This window comes from Zea mays, chromosome 4 (assembly GCF_902167145.1).
Source record: "Zea mays cultivar B73 chromosome 4, Zm-B73-REFERENCE-NAM-5.0, whole genome shotgun sequence".
Lineage (NCBI taxonomy): Eukaryota > Viridiplantae > Streptophyta > Magnoliopsida > Poales > Poaceae > Zea > Zea mays.
Genome location: NC_050099.1, coordinates 33531860 through 33546066, shown reverse-complemented (window position 1 = coordinate 33546066; position 14207 = coordinate 33531860). Strand labels below are relative to the sequence as shown.

The following is a 14207-nucleotide window of genomic DNA, read 5'->3' as shown; positions in this document are numbered from 1 at the left end:
GACTATGGCGCCGAGGTGCGTGCTACGCTGTCCCAACCAGAACGACGTGGCGCCAACGTGGTACCGAGCTCGGCGCCAAGATCTATGGCGCTGAGCTCGGACATGTAACAGCAAAGTATGTCTAGCTCAGTCGGTAGAGTGCAAGACTTTTAACTTTGAGGTTGTGGGTTCAAGCTCCATTGTGGACGTATTTTTTTATCACTAATTTGTTTTTTTGTTGTCTATATTTTTCGTTTATGTCGCTGATTTGTCCGTCCAGATTTATTTTTCATCTAGTTTTTTTTGTTTTTGTGACCGATTTATTTATTCATCTATATATTTTTTGTTTTTGTTTTTTTTTATTCAAACTGCGTGACGCAAGTACCATGCACATAAGTAACCCACCCTATGGAAGTACAAAGTACTTTATAAAATCATCAAGTCACTGTTTATTTATACCTTGTATATTTATATTTTGGACTCTAATTATAATTTTTTTGTTTATTAAGTATATTTATATTTTGGACTCTAAATCTCCAATAATCTAATGTATTCGAAATTATACTTTTTAATATTAATTAAAATTTATCATTGTACATCACTACTAATGTAAGATTAACACAATCATTTGTTTATGATATAAATATTTTTAACATTTTAAATGGTGTACTTCAGTTTTTAGTATATTATTTAATGTTTAAAATCACTTGTAATCAGCGAGAGGACGGAATCAAGCTTAAGCATGTGGGGTTTACAATGCACCAAGGGCCAGACGGATTATTCAGTACTATTAAACAAAATGTAATAAACAAATCAGTCGCAAAAGCAAAAACAAATCAAGATGAGAAATAAATTTGGACGGACAAATCAGCGACATAAATGAAAAAAACCACGATGCACCATAGCTAAACCGGTGGCCGCTAACCAATGTAAGTACGTTTCCTTAAGCTTAATAAACGAAAAAAATATGGACGGATAAACAAATCAGTCACAAAAACAAAAAATCTGGATAAGAAATAAATTTAGACGGACAAATCAGCGACATAAACGAAAAATCTGGACAACAAAAAAAATCAGTGTCAAAGACAAAAAAAAGTATGAAAACATGCCTATCATGGGGCTTGAACCCACAACCACAAGGTTAAAAGCCTTAAGCTCTACCAACTGAGCTAGACAAGTTTTGTGTACATAATAGAGCTCGGCGCCAAGATCTATGGCGCCGAGCTCGGTTCCATGTCGGTGCCACGTCGGTGCCACGACGTCCGTTTGTGCCAGCGTAACACGCACCTCGGCGCCATAGCCTATGGCGCCGAGCTGTGTTACCTCGGCGCCATTGGCTATGGCGCCGAGCAAAGGGTCCAAAAATGACATTAAAATTTTTTAAGGTTCAAACGTGAATTTTTTTTCCAAAAAAGGGCTAAAATATAAAAAATTCGGCTGGACGGGCCAGTGAAGAATTAGAGGTTAGATTTCCAACTCAGCAAGCTTTGTTCGGTTTGGTCATGTCATATTATCACATACTGCTGCTGCTGCTACAAACAAGGACAAGAGGAAGGAACAAGCGGAGTGTGTGAGTTAAAAAATGGGCACGCATACATGCCTGTCGTGGCCAATTGGCAACCAGCCATGCAGGAGCGCAACAAAAGCGTACAGTCGTCGAGACGAGGACACGCGAGCGAGCTTGCTGTAGCTAGGACTCCCGATCCAATCCCGGACTGATATCGCCGCCTTTGCTGATTGGACTGTACTGTATATATATAGCTGATACCTGCAGCTGCACGCTTTCGAGGTGCTGAATATGTTAGGAATTCAGATGTTTTTGTATTTAATCTAGTAAAAAATCATAATAGATTTACGACGACATATATGCGTGCATCTGTGAAATACTGCTGTTCGCAAGAGTAGATGACGCGTACATGAAAACCATACCGATCATAGCAAAAACTAAATCTGGTCTAGTTCATTTCAAGTTGAGAATGTATTGCTCGAAAGTCGCTGATCATAGTTTAGGTAGGGTTTATATTAAGTTGTATGTATCAACCAATTCAACCCAAAAACTTAAGTTGATAGGAGGAGTTGGACAATTCACTTATATTATATTTCAACAGCCCCTCTCATGTCGAGCCACTTTTGGGTCCAAATATGAGCGAATAATAATTATTTTTGAAATATGAGCCACTTTTGGGTCGTCGTACACCCATCTGCTCACTTTCGATACACATGTCCCGCCCGTTCGTCTTCCCCAATCAGCCACTGTGAACACTTGCACAATTGCTATGATTGCTAGGGGGTGTACGTAGTATATATGTAGTAGCGCCCCCGTACAACAGCATACCTGGCCGACAAAAAATCGACACTCTATGCCAATGACATGTGGGACCTATTATGGAGTCGATGGCACGTGGGTCTATCCGATTGGGAATGAGTGAAACGCTATATGAACACTATAGATGTCGAACATGTCGACCCATCACATGTCCGGGCAAGCACGACCCGATAGTCAACAGACTGGCACGACACGTCGTGCTTCAAGGGCCGTACTTTAGTAGCCTACATGCTTGTTTTCATGCCGGGATGGTCCGCTAAGCACGTAGAAAAAATGGGTCGTGCCAGCTCGAAACCCGCTAGCCATAAAAGTCACAAACACCTCCCAAATCTGGTAAAATTTAAAATTTACAAACACATTCAAGGATCACCACACAACATCAAACATACCAAAATATAATAAATGAGTTGTTTTATGCAATGTTGTCTCTTTAAAAACCTTTATAGATAAAACGCACCCTCGTGAGAAACCGTAGAAAGAAAAAAAGAGTGCAGTCAGCTCATACTTTAGTCATTAAGTGTAAACGTGTTACAGATCATGATTACAGCTCACATCCACAAAGCACATACAAGATCACTAGAACTAAGTAGTAAGTATCAAAATCGGAACTATGATAATCACTAAGTACCAGAACCAGAATCACCATAGGCAATCCCACCACTACCAGCGGCAGCAAGTTCATCTTCATCAAGGAACAAGTTCTGGAATGAATCCTCAAACTCTGTATTGTCAACAACATGTTGCCCTCTCTTTTCTCCTAATTTCTAATCTTTTAAGAAAGTCAGCATCCCACATTATAAGGCAATAAGCAGTGTCGTCGCCTGCTTGTCAAACTGAAACAAGACTTCGAAGAAACGGTTACCTGCAGTGGCGTAGCTAGAATTTTTTCTGAGATATGCCACTAAAATTTTTTATAAATAGTTTAATATAATATATAATAATTTGGTATATAGTTCAAAATATAAAGGTAAAAATAGCATATAAAACTATAGATTTAACATTTAAGTCTATAAATATATATATTAAAATGCAAATATAATATATATCCGTATTTTTTCTATGGACCTTGGTGGACTAGTGATCCGGTGGGCTGGCTTAGGGTATGTCGTGGCCCACTTGGACCACCCACCCTCTACGCCACTTTTTACCTATGTAGCCGGAGCACGGGGCCGGAGAATACGGGGCCACCCAAACGAGAGGTAGACCCCGATTAGAAAAGACAACGAGTAGAAGAGGAGACTAGACGACAACACGAACTCACGTAGTTCACCGAGAGAGGGGAGTGGTCGAAATGCGAGTGGGAGGTGGAGGCGATGGCCGAATGGGCCGTGGGGTAGGGGCATATGGCCATAGGGGCGGCATCGGTGGACGGGCCGCTACTGGGCTACCCTAGCTAGAGCAGGCCGTGCTGTACCGACCCACGTGCCTGGTTTTCGACACAGGTAGGCTTGACTTGCTCTACTGGACCGTGCTAGCACGAGCTAATCATCAATCGTATTGAGCCGGGCGTGGACCGGGCCAAAAAAAAGGACCTCGGGCCGGGTCTACGGGCTCAGGTTTCATGTACAACTATGATGAACACACATTACATCGTGAACCCCAGTTGAATACTTGAATCGCATCTCTATGTCTGCTGCTGCACCGCTGCGTGCATGTCATCTCTTCAGTCTCGCTCGCTGCACATGGATCTCGGGTCGGACCATGGAAGATTATGCATTGGCGACGGATGGCAGCTAGCTACCTACTGTTGTTGCCAGCTTGTTGGAGTGCATGATGTGGCGTTGTTCGTCCAGCCAGATGCGAGCGAGCGCGAGGCCGGCATGCATGCCATGCCGGGACCCTCTCTCCTCTGACCTCTCGCAGTGTGGCCCGGGGCCGCCGGGCATCTAACCACTCACTCCGTCCCAACAATTCCCATCGCCGGCGAATATTCAGACGGCCGTACGCGTCGCCGTCCGGTCCCGCCCCTCCTCCGGCCCGGCGACGGCGATCGACAGCAACACGACCCCAGACCATCCATATGTGCGCGTTTCATCACTTGCGTTGGCAGCCAAGGATCGATGGCGGCGTGCGTGTGCTGCCTGCTCGCTGCTAGCTAGAGACCTAGAGTGAGTGACCCCAAGCTCAAGTGGCCAGGGAGCTAGCGCCGAGATTTTTGCGTTGGGCTTGGGCGACGCCGCGCCACTTGCTTGCTAGCTAAACTAAAGCTTGGACCGGAGCACTATGAAACAGTGGCCACCGCCAATCGATGTCCATCTGCTGCTCTTCTATCACTCGAACCCACCATGTCAGCCACACATGCCTGTCCATTGTTCCGACCGCATCATTACGTAGTACAGATTACTGACTGACTGTTATACCCATCACTAGAAGAAAAAAAAGAGCTATACCCACTGGTATGTATCGCGACATGAAAAGTTACCAACACATGGTGCCAGTTACACAGTTTACTCGGTCCATTCCAAATGTAGATATTTCAGCTAGGTTTTTTTTTGTCTGTCATGAGTTAGGCCTGTTCAACCTTAACCATTTCTCTGTAGGATATAATCCTCCTCCCCTTCGGGGGAAAAATAATGGAGCGAGGAGGGCACATGCAGATTAAAAGCACACGTGACGGTTGAATGATGGTCCTGGACCAAAATTGGGCTTCACACTCGTGAGGGGAACCTTTCCCTTTGCAAATTGAAGGACACGGCCAAGAAGCAGATATATCCAATCCCGGCGGGCCTACTACCGTCTCTGTCTCACTACTAGCTCCACGCATATACGCCTACGTGACCCCATCCAAATCTCTCCTCTCTTCTGTGCGCTACCACTACTACTGTCTCCCTCTCTCTCGCTCTCACTCTCACTCTCATGGTTTCAAATCAAACGCTACGGGCCGGGCCATTTAGCTCTGGGCTTGTATCTGTAAAAGTAAAAGCACAGCTCAGCTGATGTGCTGCGGTCCTTTTCTTGAACAAACGACGTATTCCGATCCAGTAGTGTAAGCCCAATTCGTCGTCGATGGGCTCAAAGTAACCTAATGGCCCGCAGCTGTGCTGTGCAGCATCGGGATCCAGACTTCAGAGACAGAAAAGATCACAAATCCGGAACGAGCAAAACCAAATGGCCGAGGAACGTAACCCTAATACAGAACCATATTTTTTTCCTGTACAGTTTGCACATAGAGTCATAGACACACATAGAGCTGTTCTTTTCTGTCTTTGCAACTTCCCCCGCGGGGCACCTGATCCAAATGGCCACAGGGCACATAGCCGGTGTTTGTTTGAACTTTTTTTCAGCTTCTTGTCACCAAAATCTGTTGTGCGCTGTCAAACACTCATCTTTTCAGTTCGTTTATATAATAATGACTTTGATAAAAACCATTCAAAATTAACATAAACATAAAATCAGTCGAGTCGTCACGATAGTAGGAATCCGTCGCTTTCTAGATTTTAAACTCTTTGAACCACTTTATCTTTCACCATACGTAATTTTCATGATACTTAGATTAAGGGCCTGTTTGTTTCAGCTTATAGATTATATAATCTAGATTATAATCTAAATTATATAATCTAGATTATAATCTAGACATATTATAATCTACATGTAGTTGTTTTGTAGTCTAGATTATACAAATATAGATTATTCATAAAGACAGCAGTACTCTTATTTGTTTATTTTAGGTGAGGAAAGAAGGATGTCATATATTGTAATTTCTATTTATATAACCATGGGTAGTGGGTCTTTTGCCAACAATAATCTCAAATAAGGTACTCTTGAGAAGATTATGAGATTATCATAATCTAAGATTTAGATTATATAATCTGAACCCATACTCTAGATGTTTGTTTACCTGCTAGATTATTTGCGCTGGATTATATAATCTAGAGAGATTATAATCCGAAACAAATATGGCCTAACTACACTGCCAGATTATCAGAAAAACTGGCGAGAAAAAGCTGACCAAACGTGCCCATAAGGGCATGTACAATCTAGACACTGTTGCACGATACTCCAAGTATAAGACACAACTAAAACACAACAAAATACAGTGGTCATGTCTAAAACATGTGTCGTACCGTATTCATTGTACCTGTCGGCGTCTCGAGACCGGGGGGTCCCTAAGGCCGACGAGTGAGTGTCGCCGCGTGCCCCAGCCCAGATGGGTCAAGCGCGAGGGCGAGCGCGAAGGGGGGAGAGCGAGGCGGCCGGAGACCGGCGTGAGAGAGGTGGGAATCTCGCGGCCTTCGTGTTCGTCCCGCGCCCAGGTCGGGTGCGCTTGCAGTAGGGGGTTACAAGCGTCCACGCGGGAGAGGGAAGCGAGCGGCTCCAAGCGAGCGTCTGTCTCGTCCTCGTCCCCGCGCGGCCAACCCTCTCTAAGAGGGCTCTGGTCCTTCCTTTTATAGGCGTAAGGAGAGGATCCAGGTGTACAATGGGGGGTGTAGCAGAGTGCTACGTGTCTAGCGGAGGAGAGCTAGTGCCCTAAGTACATGTCGTTGTGGCAGCCGGAGAGATTTTGGCACCCAGCTGGTGTGATGTCGTGGCCATCGGAGGAGCGATGGAGCCTGGCGGAGGGACAGCTGTCGGAGCGGTTGGGTCCTTGCTGACGTCCTCTTGCTTCCGTAAGGGGGCTGAGAGCCACCGTCGTCACAGAGTATGCAGGGCGCCATCATTGCCTATCTGGCGGAGCTAGCCAGATGGGACGCCGGTCTTGTTCCCTGCGGCCCGAGTCAGCTCGGGGTAGGGTGATGATGGCGCCTCCTGTTGACGTGACTGGCCTGCGCCCTAGGTTGGGCGATGTGGAGGCTCCTCCAAAGCCGAGGTCGAGTCTGTCTTCCGTGGCCGAGGCCGAGTCCGAGCCTCTGGGTCGGGCGAGGCGGAGGTCGTCGGCTCAAGTCAGAGCGGAGTCCGAGCCCTAGGGTCGGGTGAAGCGGAGTTCGTCGTCTTCCGGGACTTAGCCCGAGTCCGAGCCCTGGGTCGGGCGGAGCGGAGTTCGCCGTCTTCGGGGACTTAGCCCGAGTCCGGGCCCTGGGTCGGGCGGAGCGGAGTTCGCCGTCTTCCGGGACTTAGCCCGAGTCCGAGCCCTGGGTCGGGCGGAGCGGAGTTCGCCGTCTTCCGGGACTTAGCCCGAGTCCGAGCCCTGGGTCGGGCGGAGCGGAGTTCGCCGTCTTCCGGGACTTAGCCCGAGCCTGAGCCCTGGGTCGGGCGGAGCGGAGTTCGCCGTCTTCCGGGACTTAGCCCGAGTCCGAGCCCTGGGTCGGGCGGAGCGGAGTTCGCCGTCTTCCGGGACTTAGCCCGAGTCCGAGCCCTGGGTCGGGCGGAGCGGAGTTCCCTGTGGTGCCTTCGGCAGGGCCTGACTGCCTGTCAGCCTCACTCTGTCAAGTGGCACCGCAGTCGGTGTGGCGCAGGCGGCGCTGTCCTTTTGTCAGGCTGGTCAGTGGAGCGGCGAAGTGACGGCGGTCACTTCGGCTCTGCCGGGGGGCGCGCGTCAGGATAAAGGTGTCAGGCCACCTTTGCATTAAATGCTCCGCGATTTGGTCGGTCGGTGCGGCAATTTAGTCAGGGTTGCTTCTTAGCGAAGGCAGGGCCTCGGGCGAGCCGGAAATATGTTCGCCGTCGGAGGGGGGCCTCGGGCGAGACGGAAATCCTCCGGGGTCGGCTGCCCTTGTCCGAGGCTAGGCTCGGGCGAGGCGTGATCGAGTCGCTCGAATGGACTGATCCCTGACTTAATTGCACCCATCAGGCCTTAGCAGCTTTATGCTGATGGGGGTTACCAGCTGAGAATTAGGAGTCTTGAGGGTACCCCTAATTATGGTCCCCGACAGTAGCCCCCGAGCCTCGAAGGGAGTGTTAGCACTCGCTTGGAGGCTTTCGTCGCACTTTTTTGCAAGGGGACCAGCCTTTCTCGGTTGCATTTTGTTCCAGTGGGTGCGCGCGAGCGCACCCGCCGGGTGTAGCCCCCGAGGCCTCGGAGGAGTGGTTTCACTCCTTCGAGGTCTTAATGTCTCGCGTAATGCTTCGGCTGGTCTGGTTGTTCCCTCATGCGAGCTGGTCGTAGCCCGGGTGTACGGTCGGGTCCCAAGTTCTCGGGCTGGTATGTTGACGCTGTCAACGGTTCGGCCGGAGCCGGGTTTGCGAGAGCAGCCCCCAAGCCTCTGCACAGGGCGAGAGGGCGATCAGGGACAGACTCGGCTTTTTTACATACGCCCCTGCGTCGCCTTTCCGCAAGGAGGAGGGGGGAAAGCGCCATGTTGCCCTCGATGGGCGCCGAACATGGTGTCTCCGGTGAGCTGCAAGCGGGTAATCCGAGTGGACGTTCGTGCCTCGTTCGTTAGGGGTCGGCTAGGGGCCCAGAGGCACGCCCAAAAGTACCTGCGGGTGATCTGCTGGACCCGGTCCCCTGGCGACGGGGTCCGAGGGCTCGATGCCTCTCTCTGATGGGATTCCGTTACAAGATCGTTCCCGCTGGTCTCGAAAATGTCCTAGGGTACCTCGGGAGCGCAGCCCGAGCCTTGGTTATGTATCGAACGTACCCATGGTCATCCCTCGCTCGGCGTCTGAGGCGGCTGTGAACCCTTCGGGGGCCAGCCTTCGAACCCCTGATCAGTAATGGGCGCGGAGCCCGGGTAGCCTGAGGCGGTCGTGGAACCCTTCTGAGGGGCCGGCCTTCGAACCTCTGACCAGTAGTGGGTGTAGGGCCCACGCGATCTGAGGCGGCTGTTGAACCCTTCGGGGGGGGGGGGGGGCAGCCTTCGAACCTCTGATCAGTAGGGAGGCTCAGAGCCTGGTTCCTTCACGGGGAAGGATCCTTTTCGGGGTATCCCCTTTCCCGGTCCCTGTTGCAAGAGAGAGAAAGAGGAAAAAAGGAAAAGGATACGAAATCGAACGACGCGGCATACCTTTACTGACGCGGTCATTATGGCGAAGGCGAAGCGTCGCCCGCTTCTCCTGCCAGAGGCGCCGCCTGTCCCACCGCGGAGTTAATGCGACGGGGCGAGTGGTTGGCGGGGCGGCCGTTGCGCGTGCGCGAGCCGTTCGAGGAACGAATCACGGGCGCGTTGTCCTCACGCCGTGAGAGGGGGTTCTCTCGCTGCCCCCGGATGGGACGTGAGCTTGGCTGACGATGTGACCGCTGCTCCCGCCCGCCTGCCACCGTCATTACTGCCGGCCCATTTTTGGGCGCACTGACCGCCGCGCCAGGCTGGCGCTGCTGGGTCATGCGCTGGGTCGCCTCGAGCCGCGGTATTGGTTCCGCACTCGAGGAGGCGCGGTGGTGGCGCAAGTGGCGGTGCAGTTGCATGCACGAAGCATTCGGCGCGCCGGTTGCCTGACGCGTGGGCCTGGGCCCCCATGCTGGGTGTGTTGGGAGTCGGAGAAGTACGCCCACTTGGCACGGTTGCATGCCGCCTGCATGGCTGCCCGCCCCTTTCGCCCGCTGGTCTGGGCAAAAGTGGAGGGTCACTTGTAACCGCTGGGCGGTCGTGCGCACCGCGCGCGGTAGTTTGGCTTCTTCTGCTCTGAGCCGGTTTGCGTGACGTGTGGGACCTAGCCCCCGCGCCGCGGGGGAGGTGTGTTGGAGAAGACTCAGCCCGCGACGGTTGGGGACGCAAGTAGGGAGAGTCGCCTTTAAAAGGAGGGTGACCCCCTTTGTAAGGTGACCATGTCTTCGCTCTCCCTTATGCATCGTGTCTTTCCACCTTCCAAGCCCCCGGATGGGGTATACCCGCCGTCTTTCCGCCTCATCGTCGGAGGATCGCAACTCCGTGGGAGTTGGTACCTTTCAGCCATCGTTCGGCTTCAAGGATTTTCATCATGCAGCCCGGCTACACCCCTCCGCCGGTGGTCACCCGAGACGGCGACCACCTGCCCCGGGGTGGGGAGAAGCAAGCCGGGCTGCAATCTTGGTCCCACCCTCAGCTTCAAGGATGTTCATCATCCTCGCTGGGGTGGAGGCCGGGCTGAGCCGGAGCTCTACCTCCCGCGCGGGTTCGCGGGTCACCCTCCCCTACGGCGTTTGAGGGAGAGGGCGCTCGCTGGCCCTGCAGGCGGGTCGGACTTCGACAACGCGGGGCTGGTCGACGGCGGGCGTCGTCAGCCCCAGCGCGTCGAGCTCGTCGGCTTGGCTCCCGGTGGCCCCTCCTGCCGGAAGGCGGCTGCCGCGTCGTGTGCACGGGAGGACCGCCCAAGGTGCCGCACGCTGCTAGGGCGGCGTTCGTGTTCTGGGGTGGTCCTGCCTTTGCACCAGTATGGCGCCTCCGCGCGGAGGTCGGTGCCCCACTCGTCCGGGAGGATTTGAGTGGGGATCTGCCGGAGGGCTGACGGCCCCTGTCGTCGGTGCCGAGGCGGAGGCGGCTCGAGAAGTCCTCGTCGCCGACGGGATCACCGCCACCATCCGCGCTTCGGGCCTCCGGCTCTTTGTACTTGTCCTCGCCCCTCGAGCGTCGTCATGGGCGAGGGCAAGATTGCAGCAGCGCCCACCCTGAGGCCTGCGCTGCTGCAGTTCGGCCACCCGGAGCGGGGGTCGTTGTTGTCGCTGTCAGAGCGGGCGGTGGCGAGCCGCCCGTCAGCCTTCTGTTGCTCCGCAGGCCTTCCCCCATCGAGTGGGGTTGTTCGTACCTGCAGAGGTGGAACCGGAGTTCTGTTTGTAATGGCACTTTGAATGCCAGTGTTTTTGTTCATTGTGGCTGTCGGGGCCTGAACATGTATGTAATTTTGGCACGGAGCCGTGTTTTTTCCTCATTTTTGAGCACTAAGACTCGCCTGTTGGTTGTCTAAACCGCTTCACCGAGCGTGAGTCGCCCCGTGTCAAGGTGACGAGTGAGGTATCCGTATCCCGGAGGCGTAGGAGTCCCTCGGCTCGGCTCGGTCGGCCTTGTTGTCCGAGGCTCCTCTAGCTTAGTTAAAGGGACCCCTCGGCCGCTCTTGGATGAGCCGAGGCCAGGGGTAGCGATATCAGCATGAACAGGGGCAGAGTCGGCTCAGAAATGAAACCTGGTTGGCCAGAGCCTAGCCGGGTCGTCCGTTGGCGGGACCGACGCTGGAGTTGACCAGCCGACGCCTCGGGTCGGGCTGGTGCCCTTGGTAGAATGCTGGCCGAGGCCCCGGGGCGACCGACCGAGCCGCCCGCTCGGGCCGGGTTCCCGGAGGGGACCCTGGCAGCGATTGCCCGGGCGTGGCGATGACGTCGTCCTTCAGAGTGGAGATCCTCGGACCGTGTCGCCGTCCGAGGCTAGGTCGGACCTCACCGAAGGTGTCGTCGATGTCGAGGGTGCTGCTGCCCCCTTCCAGCATCAAGACCCGAGCCTACAGGATCAGATTGTCTTGTAGCGTGTGTCTCCTGCGGCCGCTAAGGCCAGAACACACCCTCGCTGTGTTGTAAAGCTGCGTCTCTTTTCCTCTTGTTTCGAGTATCTGGACTTTTTTGTCGGTAACAGGGATGTTTGTGCGAGCGAGAGTTGTTTCTCGCGGAAGGTGATGAGTGAGGTATCTGTATCCCGGAGGCGTAGGAGTCCCTCGGCTCGGTCGGCCTTGCCGCTTACGCGCACTTTTACCCGTCCATGAGGCTCTGTCACCGACTCAGTAGAGAAGGCTCGAAGGACCGCTTCGGCAGAAGAGCTTCCGAACGTGAAGACTTGTTCGGTCCGCGGAATCACATATCCGAGCGTGAGTTACTTATCGCAGAAGGTGATGAGTGAGGTATCCGTATCCCGGAGGCGTAGGAGTCCCTCGGCTCGGTCAGCCTTGGCTGCTTACGTGTACTCCGTCGTTTTTAGGATCCACTTTTCGAAGTAGTCAAAAAGCACGAAAGACATTCTGGCAGAAGAGATCTTTTTTCGAGGAAAATTTCAACGCAGAGGGGGTTCCCCCCCTTTTAGCCCCCGAGGGAGGGTCGGGCTTTGCCGGGGCGAGGCCGACCCTTCCTTGATGACTAAACTTTGCGTGGGTGCAAGGTATATGAACAACTTGAAAACATCTTAAGGGTAGAAGCGACGTAGCTGTTGGATGTTCCAAGCGTTGTCGTAGACCTCGCCTTGGCTGTTGGCCAGCTTGTACGTTCCGGGCTTCAGAACCTTAGCGATGACGAACGGTCCCTCCCAGGGGGGCGTGAGCTTGTGCCTCCCTCAGGGGTCTTGTCGCAGCCGAAGCACCAGGTCGCCCACCTGGAGGTCTCGGGACCGGACCCCTCGGGCGTGGTAGCGTCGCAGGGACTGCTGGTACCGCGCCGAGTGTAGTAAGGCCTTGTCCCGAGCCTCTTCCAGCTGGTCCAGTGAGTCTTCTCGGCTAGCTTGGTTGCTTTGATCGCTGTAGGCCCTCGTCCTCGGGGAGCCGTATTCCAGGTCTGTGGGCAAGACGGCCTCGGCCCCGTAGACTAGGAAGAACGGCGTGAAACCCGTGGCTCGGCTCGGCGTTGTCCTCAGACTCCAGACCACCGAGGGGAGTTCCTTCATCCATCGCTTGCCGAACTTGTTGAGGTCGTTGTAGATCCGAGGCTTGAGCCCTTGTAGAATCATGCCGTTGGCACGCTCTACTTGCCCATTTGACATGGGATGAGCCACGGCGGCCCAGTCCACCCGGATGTGGTGATCCTCGCAGAAGTCCAAGAACTTTCTGCTGGTGAACTGGGTGCCGTTGTCGGTGATGATGGAGTTTGGGACCCCGAAGCGATGGATGATGTTGGTGAAGAACGCCACCGCCTGCTCGGACCTGATGTTGTTCAGAGGTCGGGCCTCGATCCACTTGGAGAATTTGTCGATGGCGACCAGCAGGTGCGTGTAGCCCCCGGGTGCCTTATGCAAGGGGCCGACGAGGTCCAGACCCCACACAACAAAGGGCCAGGTGATGGGTATCGTCTGCAGAGCCTGAGCGGGCAGGTGGGTCTGCTTCGCATAAAATTGACACCCTTCGCAGGTGCGGACAATTCTAGTGGCGTCGGCCACCGCCGTCGGCCAGTAGAAGCCCTGTCGGAAGGCGTTCCCGACAAGGGCTCGAGGCGCTGCGTGATGGCCGCAAGCCCCCGAGTGTATCTCCCGCAGGAGTTCCTGACCTTCGGCGACGGAGATACATCGCTGGAGGATGCCTGAGGGGCTGCGGTGGTAGAGCTTCTTCTCTTCGCCCAGCAAGACGAACGACTTGGCGCGGCGCGCCACCCGCCGAGCCTCGGCTCGGTCGAGGGGTAGCTCTCATTGGTGGAGAAATTGCAGGTACGGGGTCTGCCAGTCTCGATCAGGCGTGGCCCCGCTTTGCTCCTCCTCGACGCGCAGTGCCTCACCTTCGGGGGCCGAGGGTACCTCAGGCTGACCCGAGGGCACCTCGGGCCGAGCTGAGGGTGCCTCGGGCTGTGCCGAGGGTACCTCAGGCTGGATCGAGGGTACCTCGGACTGGGCCGAGGGCGCCTTAGGCTCGGGCGTGTCGTCGATCTTGACGGAGGGTTGATGCAGATCCCGGGAGAAGACGTCCGGGGGAACCGTTGTTCGCCCCGAGGCTATTTTAGCCAGCTCGTCCGCAGTCTCGTTGTAGCGCTGAGCGACGTGGTTGAGCTCGAGCCCGTAGAACTTGTCTTCCAGGCGCCGAACCTCATCGCAGTAGCCCTCCATCTTTGGGTCGCGGCAGTGGGAGTTCTTCATGACTTGGTCGATGACGAGCTGCGAGTCACCGCGGGCGTCGAGGCGCCGGACCCCTAGCTCGATGGCGATCCGCAACCCGTTGACCAGAGCCTCATACTCAGCCACATTGTTGGACGCCGGGAAATGGAGGCGTAGCACATAGCGTAGGTGTTTCCCGAGGGGCGAGATGAAGAGTAGGCCCGCGCCGGCTCCCGTCTTCATCAGTGACCCATCGAAAAACATGGTCCAGAGCTCCGGTTGGATCGGAGCCGTCGGTAGCTGGGTGTCGACCCATTCGGCCACGAAGTCCGCCA

At 54.1% G+C, this 14207-nt stretch overlaps 1 non-coding gene across 1 annotated transcript; it reads right to left on the bottom strand.

The window, feature by feature from the left end:
* Positions 1-1085: 1085 nt before the first annotated feature.
* On the bottom strand, positions 1086-1158 carry TRNAK-UUU (transfer RNA lysine (anticodon UUU)). Its single transcript has one exon. It is a non-coding gene; the product is annotated as a tRNA-Lys (tRNA).
* Between the last annotated feature and the right edge of the window lie 13049 nt (positions 1159-14207).